Here is a 12027-nt window from a genome sequence, read left to right on the forward strand (position 1 = left end):
TAGTTAAGCACTGGAACATATTACCTAAGGAGGTTGTGGAATCTCCGTTACTGTAGGTTTTAAAGATCAAGTTAGACAAACATCCGTTAGGGATGATCTAAATCAGGGGTTCTCAACCTTTTTCTTTCTGAGGCCCTCCTCAACATACTATAAAAACTCCAAGCCCCAGGCAGGAGAGCGAGTCCTGCAGCCCCCCCTGAAAGGGCTCACAGCCCCGCAGGGGGCCGCAGACCCCTGGCTGAGAACAGTTGGTCTAGATAATTCTTAGTTCAATTGCACTGAAGGGGACTGGACCAGATCATATGACCTACCATGGTCTCTTCCAGTCCTCCAGGAAAGCAGGACCACCTCCACCGCTGACTCACCTCAGCAGGCCATCCAGCCTGTCAGGGCTGCGTGTACTGGGGGATCAGCTCAAAAAGTTTGAAAACTGCTCAGGGTGCAGAAAAGGCGTACCTAGGGGTTATGTGCGGGCAGGTGAGTAGCTCAGGGTGCAGGGAGTGGGTAGCTACTGGCTGTATGCCAGGAGGGCTCCCCTGTCATCAGTGCCCCCCAAGAGCTCTGCTGGCCACAGAGTGGGGTCCCCATGCTTCGGTGGCTTTTGCCAGCTGTGTGAGCTAAGGAGCAGCCGCAACCCCAGGAAGCAGCAGCAGACAGAGGAATGCCATGGCTGCCTGCTCCATGACACCAGCCAGAGCAGCAGCTGCCCACACTGCCCGACTCTGGCTTCCCGCCTCCGACTTGGCCCAGGAGTGGGGTCTCAGAGGTGGGGAGTGGAGGAAGGGGGGTGTATGGAGCTGCCCCCAGGACTGCCCCACTCTGGCACTGCAGTGGTGGTAGTGGGGAACCAGTGCTCGGTGTTTCAGCCCCGCAGCGGGGATCACTGGGGTTCGGGGTTTCAGACCTGTGGGGGGGGGCAGCGCTGGGGCTCGGGGGTTTCAGCCCCGCACAGGGGCTTGGGCTCTGGGTTTCTGTCGCAGGGGTTCTGCAGCCCCGCTGAAACCGCTGGTCTAGATAATACTTAGTTCAATTGCCCTGAAGGGTACTGAACCGGACCAGATGACCTACCAAGGTCCCTTCCAGTTGTCCATTTCTATAATTCCTATGGTTAATACACACTGGCTGCCTAAGACCTAAAGAATATTTTATTATGTCTAAGTCAGCTACATTAAAAATAAGCCTGTTTATTAAAAGAGGGAACGAACAGCCAGCTGTTAGTCTCTAAGGTGCCACAAATACTCCTTTTCTTTTGCGAATACAGGCTAACATGGCTGCTACTCTGAAACAGTTTAAGATATAACACTAATCAACAACCTTTCACTGAGAGCACAGGAACTGAAAGGTCAAAACTAGAGCTACTGCTTTAAAGGCCATTTGAAAAATCTGAGATAAAAATCTTCATAAATTAAACACTGTATAATGTAAAGAATCATTATTAAGCTAAATTCATTGGAAATATTTGAACTTGTTCCTTTATGCTGGGAATCCTACTCCCATCCAGGGTTAGATGACATCCAGCAGACAACACCCCCTTTTCTCCAGCTCTCATCTGAAAAAAACCAAAGGATACTTAAAACTACAGTTGAGTTAAGTAATTTTTGTGTGTGTTTGTGTGGTGTTGCTGATTTTTGTTTGTTTGTTAATTGATGCATTTTTTAAGCTCTACTTTCTAAAACATTATGCAACTTGCTACTGCCTAACGCTCAAAATGAAACATTTGGAATAGTGTAACGAAGTGTATAAAATCCTATTTGTTTACATGTATTATAACTACGGTTACTAGATAGTAGGTGCAGGGAACATTAAAAAATGACTGATCACAAATACTGAATTAAGTTTAAGTATCTTTGGTGTCCATTATATTGAATACAAAGTTTATTTATTATTATGTGATAGCATGTAATTTCTCGGGAGGTGGAGGGGGGGAATGTGGCCAAAGTAAACCTTGGGAAGTGTCATGAGCTTCAACGGACTATTTTAAACAAAGTGCCAGACAAAAGGGAACTTTTGAGACAAAATGAAGTGAGTTTCTTAGGATACACCTGGAGGGAGGTGAATGCAAATTCCCACCTCTGAACCAAACCTTTCGAAGCTACACCCTTAGGAGAGAACCAGTGACTGCTGATTACCTGTTCACTGAATCTGAGGATCAAAACCCTAGCCGTATAAATGAGAGAGATTGACATATTCATTCTGGTTGTGAGCTGTAATAAACTTATAACCAAAGGAAAAAAAACTTTGATGGAGTTTGAAGGACTCATCACCTACCAGAGCCTTTGTTGGAGTTAGAGGATGGTCTTTGGTAAGCTTATTAGTATGCATGTAGGTTATTTTATTGTTTTTAATTTTTTTCTCCCTAATGCTTTCACCTTAAGAATAAATGTGCTTGCTTAGAAAGAGCTGTGTGGTAACTGTTTATAGCCTCTGAAGAGTAAGCAAAGCAGAGACACTGGCCATTTAGGCCAACTGGGAATAACACAGTGGAGGCAAGAAATAGTGCAGTCTGGAAAAATCCCAGTCAGGAGTGAAAGAGATAAGGGGATGGCTGGCAAGCCAAAACCCAAGAGTGGTGGATCATGAAGCTGCCCTGAACTGTGCAAAGGCCCATCCTGTCCAGTATCCTGTGTCTGATGGTGGCCAGCACAAGAGGCTTCAGAAGCATGGACCAAGAATCTCAGAGGAGGCAAATGTGAGATAACTTGCCCACTATATTAGGTCTCATTGTAATCATGACAGGGATTGTTTCTTTCCTATGCTTGTTCAGTGCCCAGCACAATGGGGCCACACTCCTGACCGGGATCACTGGGTGCTACCATAATAAAAATATTCACTACTACCCCTAATAAACAGTTGTATTTGAGATCCAAATGTATTTAATTATAAAGATCTTGATCCAATGCCCATCAACATCAATGGGAGCCTTTCAATTGGCATCAATGGACCAGTTTAAAAATGAGAACCAATACATACACTAAATCTATGTTTTAAAATAGGATTATTTCATTTGCTTCTTTTACATAGATAGTTTACATCTTTCTAGGTGCCTATACCACTAACACCATTGTGGTAGCTGAGGGTACACATAGCAAGACAGTTTAGTACCTCTTCTGATCTTAGAAGGTTTTACAGCTTACCAGAAACTATTGTGTTATGAGCCAAACTTCTTTCAATTCAAAATAAAGATTATGGATCTTTTTTTTTTTTAAAAAATACATACATTATTAAATTTAGGTTCCCAATAGTATGTATTTAAGAATTCATTTTCAAAGTTTTTCTGCAACTTTTCTGGTATGTGATTCCATAAAACCTCTTGTACCAAAATAGGAATGAAATAACTTTTGTAGCTAGTGAAACAAAACCACAAAATATCTCTATGTGGTATTATACAGTATACTTTGAAATAATGTAAGTAACATTTAATATATATACATACACACACACACCCCTGCCTACAGTTATCCTTTGATGTTGCATGCTCATGCCATTATAAAATATACTCTTTCTATTTTAAGAGTATATCTTCCCCTGAGCACAGCTACACGCATACACAAACGCTCATGGAAAAAACAAGTTTTGTGCAGGAGAACTATTGAGGTGTTGGGAAAAACAGCATGCTTTACACCCATTAGCAGGACAGTTCTGCAGCTCTTCCAGGATAGCAACTCCAACTCCTCGAACCCCTTTACTCTATACAAAGGTTGAAAGTTGGTATGATCATGGTGCCAGTGGCCACCGCCTCCAAGCCTATCTCTAACTTCACACTAGACAATGTCCTACGTGGGGAGGGCAGAAACTTCCTGTGGATTTCGCTTCCCACAGTCACCTCCCCCACCATAAAATAGAACGACTGTGGTTTCACCTGAGGTCCTTATATGGACCCTGGAACCACAAGTGTAGTTCATTCCAAATGTTGTTTGAAATACTCAAGTGCTGAAGATTATTAAGCACAACACTATATGCACAGTTACAGAAAATCAAAAGCTACTAAATCATAATAGTTTGGAGACTGCAAAGATTCATATTTTCCAAAACAATAATTGGTACCATCATCTCTGTGGATATTGTGTGACTGAACAAACTAAATCAAATCTACCCAGATTATTAGAGGCAGAGAGCTTTGCTGTAATCTGCTCCCAATTCACACAATTTATAGATTCCAAGATGAGAAGTGACCATTGTGATCACGCAGTCGAACCTCCTGTATAACACAGGACATAGATCTTCCCCAAAATAATTCCTAGACCAGCTCTTAGTATTATCATCACTACTGTACTAAGTTTCTTGCCATCAATTCAGCACTATTCATGAACACTTCAAAAAATTATGCAAAGTAACATTTTGATAACAGAAATGTCACTTAATACTGCAATTGCTCTGTAGTAGTCTGGGATTCTTTCAGCCCAAACGACCCACAGAGAAACCCAATACATCTGTTAGGAGAGAGTATTCAAGCTATGTGGTCTAAGAATATTTTATGTAAATTTTTTTCCCGATAACTTAATTGAAAATCGTAAGAAGCTCTACATGTACATTTATGTTAATGAAATATCATTTATTTCCTCCATTAAATATTACAGTGAATTGTTTTTATTATGGCTTGATTTAGAAATCCCAACTGGAAATGGGACAACTGATTTTTCTGAATACATTTTTTGCTAATGTGTGAGTGCTAATACAATTTTTATTGTTTTTATTTTCCCACAAACCTTAGAGGCTATGTTTACACTGCATATGCAGGCTAGCACAAATATAAATAGAAACGTAGCCACGATGGCACAGGTAATGGCAGCGGAGGCACAGCTGAGCCATGCAAGTATATCAATCAATTTCAGGAGGTTGTGTGCTCAGCATAGCTGCCACTGCTGCTACCAGTGCTACTGCTGCTACACTGCTTTTGCATTTGTATTTGTGCTATCTTGATGAGAGCTAACACAAGTATGTATACACAAACATGGGAATCACATCCCTAGCTCAGCTTGTAGATATCGCCATAGTTTCCATTATGTTCTGTCCTTCTAAGCCACTTAAAAACACTAATGAATATGTAGCACCTACCTTCAATAACAAGTACACTTACCCTTTCAATAAGCTTTCATAGTATGTAAGAGGACACATATTTAATCTACAGCAGTGGTTTTCAACCTATGTTCTGAGGATCCTTGGGGGTCTGCAGACTATGTCTAAGGGGTCCACAGTTGAAAACTACTGTTCTATGGCAAAGACAAAGAACAGCAGTTTTCAATTTATAGGCCACAGACCTCTGGAGGTCTGCAGATTACCGTCTAAGATTTCCAAAAGGGGTTGCACCTCCATTTGAAATTTTTGGGGGGGTCCACAAATTTAAAAAGATTTTAAACCACTGATCTACAGCATCCCATAAGGCTCTGTGTAACCTGTATGAATCTGCTGGTGCTCTAATTTTTTGCTGTCATAATTTTCTAACCTTCAATAAGATACTTACATCTATTTTATATTCTCTCTGTGTTGGTAATGTCTTGCTGCACAACCCCCCCAACGCCCTTTTTTTCCCTTTGGTTACTTGTACCAGATTTAATAGGCCGCCTCTTCCTGTTTAATCTTTAGCAGGTTAGTAAATAGGAGAGCAACTTCTGATAACTAAAGATTTTTAAGGCTTCCTAATGAATGAAGTATTCTGATACTACTTGGTGGTTTGAACTTTCCAAAGTGGCTGAAAAATACTTAAAAAGAAAAGGAGTACGTGTGGCACCTTAGAGACTAACAAATTTATTTGAGCATAAGCTTTCATGGGCTACAGCTCACTTCATCGGAAGTTGTAGCTCACGAAAACTTATGTTCAAATAAATTTGTTAGTCTCTAAGGTGCCACAAGTACTCCTTTTCTTTTTGTGAATACAGACCAACACGGCTGCTACTCTGAAAATACTTGAGACTCTCCAAACATTCCCAAAAGCATTTTCAAACCACTGAACCATATAATCATTTTCAATCTTTACCAAAAATACATTTAATAAAAAGCCAGAGATAAACTTAATTATTGCCTGAATTTAACAACACAATGTACACCTTCAAGGTTTCGTGAAGATCTTTTTAAAATCTACCTGAAAATTCCACATAATATTTGTGCACTCTCCTTGTAGAATTAATTATAATGCGCTTACAGTTATATTCACAGGCAAACCATTTGCTGAACCATTTTTAAAAAGACAGGAACTATTCTGCTAAAGAATGCTAAAATTCAAGAGATGAGACACCCTTCCCCTTCACACACAAAGTGGTTGATGCAGCACAAATCACCAGTCCCCAGCTGTCTTTTGTAAAACGAGATTAAATGTGGCTGGCTCTAGTCTCCATTCTTAAATAGAGCTGCTCTCAAACTTCACTATCACTAGCTAACTTTACACTGAAAAGCAAAACTTGACTCAGCTAAAATTCATGACTTTTTTACTGCTTCATAAAATGGCACTCATTTGGATCTCTTCCTATGTCTTCTCTCCACTCTGGTTCAATAAGATTAATTTGTGCCTAGGTAGCATTAATAATTCGAATTGGTAAATGGAAGATCATTTAGCAGTGACTTAGCAGTTTGATTGCAGTGCTCTGAAATCCTTGAAAACAAAATAAACTTTAAGAGCAAACATGAATGGCATATTAGGTTGCTATGACAAGGTTTACAGACCCTGTCCAGAGACTGATAGCAAAAGGATTAACCGTCTCTCTCTAATGACAGGTTTCAGAGTAGCAGCCGTGTTAGTCTGTATTCGCAAAAAGAAAAGGAGTACTTGTGGCACCTTAGAGACTAACAAATTTTTCCACTCTATACGGCTAAATTCAGTGCCTTGCATAATGACAGGTTTAAGAGTAGCAGCCGCGTTAATTTGTTAGACTCTAAGGTGCCACAAGTACTCCTTTTCTTTTTTTGTCTCTCTCTAGTTAGAGGTAGGACTATGGATGCCTGTGCTAATTTAAAGACTTTGCAGGATAAGATATCTGGACCAGACATGAGGAATTAATTTCAGATCTAAAATTCTGCTTTTATTATACACTTTCTATTTGTGTATAATAAATAAGTAGCAAGGAATAAAGTTCCAAGGCAATAAATTAATCACAGGATCTGGTAACACAGAACATACAAGTGTAGAGCTAGAATAGACTGTGATGCCACCAGAACAAAAGCATGTACATCTCTGAATCTCCTAGAATCCGCTCATTTATGATTTTATAAAATCCCCAAATGCTTTTCTTGCTGCTCTCTGCCCAGAGTCTTCACCTCCGCACAGATCTTCAAACAGAAAAGATCATTAATGCTGTATGTTTTTCAATACTGTCTTCCTACCATTTTAGTGTGTTCTAACAAAAAAAAGTTTCAGAGTAGCAGCCGTGTTAGTCTGTATTTGCAAAAAGAAAAGGAGTACTTGTGGCACCTTAGAGACTAACAAATTTATTTGAGCATAAGCTTTCGTGAGCTACAGCTCACTTCATCGGATGCATTTGGTGGAAAAAACCACCAAATGCATCCGATGAAGTGAGCTGTAGCTCACGAAAGCTTATGCTCTAATAAATTTGTTAGTCTCTAAGGTGCCACAAGTACTCCTTTTCTTTCTAACAAAAAAAGTTAATCAAGGATCATAAAGTAAAAGCCTCACAACTCAGCTGTAAGCTTTTCATTCATATTTTTCACTAGTAACATTTATTTGCATATCAAGAGTCAATATGTGTTCTACTAATTAAGTAAATAACAATCAAAGTTTGTAATCATGGGTTGCTAATAGAAAGTGGTAATGGTCAATTACTATTTATTGGTAAATTTGTTTATCACTCTGTTGTCAGCATGAAGCCTTTAATTATTAGCACGCTAATGTAAAGGCACATTATTCTTAAGGAACTCCACAAGCAGGAGGCAATTAGATTGATGAAGTGGGTTTGATATGTTTTAGAGACCATTTATACTGCATTCACAGCTACATTTTGATCATTTATATATATTTACATTTTCCTTTTAAGTTTTTAGTTAAAAATGAGCATACAGCTGCATAACTGAGATCTATTTGAAGATTACTACAACCAAGTACTGTACATTTTTATACAAGTCATTGTAATTCTGTGAAATTCACTGCCACAATGCACCCCCTGCAGTCTCAGAGGTGCAGGGGAGGGAGCTTTGTCTGAGCCAGCAAGAAAAGGAAAACCTTGGCCCTCCAAGGATTATGCCCCACTCCCTCTCTCGAGGGCATGGGGGGGGGACAGGAGAGCTCTGTGGCTGATTGGCTGGACAGAAGAGTGCAGCATAAGTGCAGCATAAGTCTGTTGGCTCCACTCGATTACTGACCTAAAAGTGGCAATTCTTCAACAAAAAAACTTCAAAAACAGACTCCAACGAGAGACTGCTGAATTGGAATTAATTTGCAAACTGGATACAATTAATTTAGGCTTAAATAGAGACTGGGAGTGGATGAGTCATTACACAAAGTAAAACTATTTCCCCATGTTTATTCCCCCCCACCGTTCCTCAGACGTTCTTGTCAACTGCTGAAAATGGCCCACCTTGATTATCACTACAAAAGGTTTTTCTCCCCCAGCTCTCCTGCCGGTAATAGCTCATCTTACCTGATCACTCTTGTTACAGTGTGTATGGTAACACCCATTGTTTCATGTTCTCTATGTATATAAATCTCCCCACTGTATTTTCCATAGAATGCATCCGATGAAGTGAGCTGTAGCTCATGAAAGAGTATGCTCAAATAAATTTGTTAGTATCTAAGGTGCCACAAGTACTCCTTTTCTTTTCACTTTCCTCAGTAGCCCAAGGACCCAACAGGTAGCTTAGGTTGCAAAATTAATTTTGTGACAACTTGGCTGGTGCCAATACAGGGTTCTTGTTCCCTGATAAACTAGAACTGAAAGCAGATTAGGAAAAAGAAGGTGGGGAATGGGCTTGTGGCCAATTGGCCTCACTTAATCCTCATATGAGGAAAGGGCTGTAGGGTCCCAGCAACAGTACTGAGACTCGATTAATAGTGTGGTGGCAGCCCTCTTTCAGGGGAAGAAGTGGAGGGCAAATGGCAGCCCTCCATCAAGTGGTATGGATTACCAATGAAGGATGACCTGCATTGCACAAGTTATTGCCTGATAGTTCACACGTGTCACCTAATACATCTGCAGCCCACCTGAACCCCATTACGTGTGTATTGTCTTTCTTCCTGTACCGTCTATCAGAAAATATGATTGAGGACAATAGCTAAGCAGGATTCAAAAAGTTTAGATGTTTAAATGAATAACAGAACATATCTAAAAAAGAAAAGGAGTATTTGTGGCACCTTAGAGACTAACAAATTTATTTGAGCATAAGCTTTCATGAGCTACAGCTACTGCATGCATCTGATGAAGTGAGCTGTAGCTCACGAAAGCTTATGCTCAAATAAATTTGTTAGTCTCTAAGGTGCCACAAATACTCCTTTTCTTTTTGCGGATACAGACTAACACGGCTGCTTCTCTGAAAACAGAACATGTCTAGTTACATGAGATAAGGTAAAAATGCATAAGTGTCATTGACAAGTTTAAATCAGGTATCCTTTAGATGTCCTGAACAATAATGAAATAATTTCACAGGAAGTTAGGCATAAATATAATTTTTAATTGCTTTCAAAATATATTCTTGACTGAAATCCTTCCCAAACTTAGGCATCCTTAGTTTTCCCTCAGACATATATATATATATATACATATTATATATATATATATATATATATATATTTGGTAAGTCATTTCACAGCATAGGGAAAAGGTTGAGTCCTTAGAAATAAAGCAGTTCATTAAAGCAGGAGACTCCATAATCCATAAAAAGTCGAACTACTTCAGCAAGAATCTGATTTGTGACAGACTTTTAAAAAGCTTCTCTGTAGAATCATTTGCTCCATTTTAGTGCAGGTCTTTGATGACACTAAAACATGTCCACTCCTTTCAGAGATGTATCAAACCGTCCCTTTTTGTTAAATGTATTGTTATGGAAGAAGTCATCAGATGGTGCTTGTTGCACACAGTCTTACAAATTGTTTGTCTTGGCATGTGAGCAAATTTTAAGGTTTTGGAAGAAAATACTCTGTTGTTGGTTTTCTGATGCAGGCTCTTATGTGGGAGGAGTTATGGCAAGCAAAAAGGGAGTTCTCTCTCTCTTCCTTAATCTTTCTAGAATCAATTCCTGGGGAGAGAGATGCATTGTGAAACCAGACACTGATGTTTGGGCTGAGATTCCTTAAGAGGGGATTGCCTGTGTGTGTGTGTTGCTTCTGACCACCTATGTTCAAGTACTGGTGTATATAGTGTAAAAGAACTAAGTTACAGTAAAAATATATCCAGACTCTGTCTCAATGATTTCTCCTCCTCTGGGAAGCCTACCTGCAGAGCCCTTACATCTGCTACCAGTCAGCAGAGGGGCTACACTATGCATTCTAAAAGATGGATATTTCCGATTTGTGGTAGTTACTGTTGCCAAATTTTAGTCAAGTTGTAAATTATGCATCTCAATTAGGTGGCACAACTAACTGGTACTCAAATGGGTATTACTACATTGAAATGAATTTAAAAATAAGATAAAAAAGAAAAGGAGTACTTGTGGCACCTTAGAGACTAACGAATTTATTTGAGCATAAGCTTTGTGAGCTACAGCTCGCTTCATCAGATACAGCATCATGCTGTAGCTCATGAAAGCTTATGCTCAAATAAATCTGTTTGTCTCTAAAGTGCCACAAGTATTCCTTTTCTTTTTTGTGAATACAGACTAACACGGCTACTACTCTGAAACCTGTAAAAATAAGATAGTCCACTTTGTCTTGTCCTGAAGTCAGACATTTCTCTTGCTATATTTTGTACAACTATACAAATATCATACAGGAGAATGAGATTGCCACATTTCAGTGCATTTGAATGTGTAGCTGCTATCAAATCTCTTCTCCCCTTTTTATTGTGGTAGCATTCTCAAGATGTTCAAGGTTGGATATGCACATCTAGCCACAAAACAAAACAACCTCTCCCTCTTTTCCCCCCAGCCCCAATGCAGACAGGGTTCTGGAAAGATTATATTCCCTATCTACCACCTTTATCTGTCTATGCCTCTCTGACATACTGGAACTCCACTTGCCAGTGGTACAAATACTTGATGTTTATGAATTAGGATATATTAAAGATGTTTTATACTGTAAATTGGGTTATTTGCAATTGGTGAATTGGAAAATATTCACAATACAATGGTCTTGTAATGGGATCAGCACCCACCTCTTGCGATCACCCCCTTCTGGTCAAAAACTTGCTGTTTCTTAGTTCTTGGAATAGGGTGGCATCTTACAAGCACCTGCCCCTAGCAGATGGTTTCTTTGGCAGGTCTTCAGTGACTTAGTCTTCCAGCCGATTCACAAACACTATCTGTAGGTGGAATACAATGAACAAACCCCTTCCGGGATATACAATGTTTACCTTCTGCAAGGCTTCCGCTGTGGAGACACTGCCCTCTATAACAGTCTAACAGGGCCCATCACAGTACCCTCTGTTGGTGTATCTTTTTCAGCAGCCCTCCTCCCCTGGGCTCAGTATTTCACCAGACCAACAGGACCCATCGCGGTACCCTCGCTTGGTCTGGCTAGCTTCTGGGCTCAGTCCCTGCAACAGCCAGGAGCTCCTTCCTAGCTCCCCCTGTCTTCGGCAGCCCTCCCTGGGCTCAACCCTGCCCATACAGAGCTATCTCTGGTCCTGCTATTCTTCCAGCCAGCCAGAAACTTGATCTTCTCTCTTCCAGCTCCTGCCAGCAATTGACTGCTCTGTCTCTGCTGCTTCTTTTTATATGGCACTCCTGGTCCTAGATTGGCCATTCTAGGCCACCCAGAGGACTTCTCTTTTGCGGGGAGGGATGAGACAGGGCCGTGAGGCCTCCAGCAGGGGCCTTCAGACCTATTCAACCGCATCACAGGTCCTTTTTAAAATTATTTTTTCTTTGATAGGATTTCAGTGTTTAAACTACTTTTTTAGTAACATCAGAACTTCCTAGATCTGCACTGAG

General features: G+C 40.3%; 1 protein-coding gene across 6 annotated transcripts in view; it reads right to left on the bottom strand.

Moving 5' to 3' along the window:
* The window catches only part of PHF14 (PHD finger protein 14), a 321061-nt gene that overhangs the window by 71924 nt on the left and 237110 nt on the right, over nt 1-12027 (bottom strand). The gene's annotated exons all lie outside the window — the stretch shown is intronic.

This window comes from Dermochelys coriacea, chromosome 2, assembly GCF_009764565.3.
Source record: "Dermochelys coriacea isolate rDerCor1 chromosome 2, rDerCor1.pri.v4, whole genome shotgun sequence".
NCBI classification, from domain to species: Eukaryota; Metazoa; Chordata; order Testudines; family Dermochelyidae; genus Dermochelys; species Dermochelys coriacea.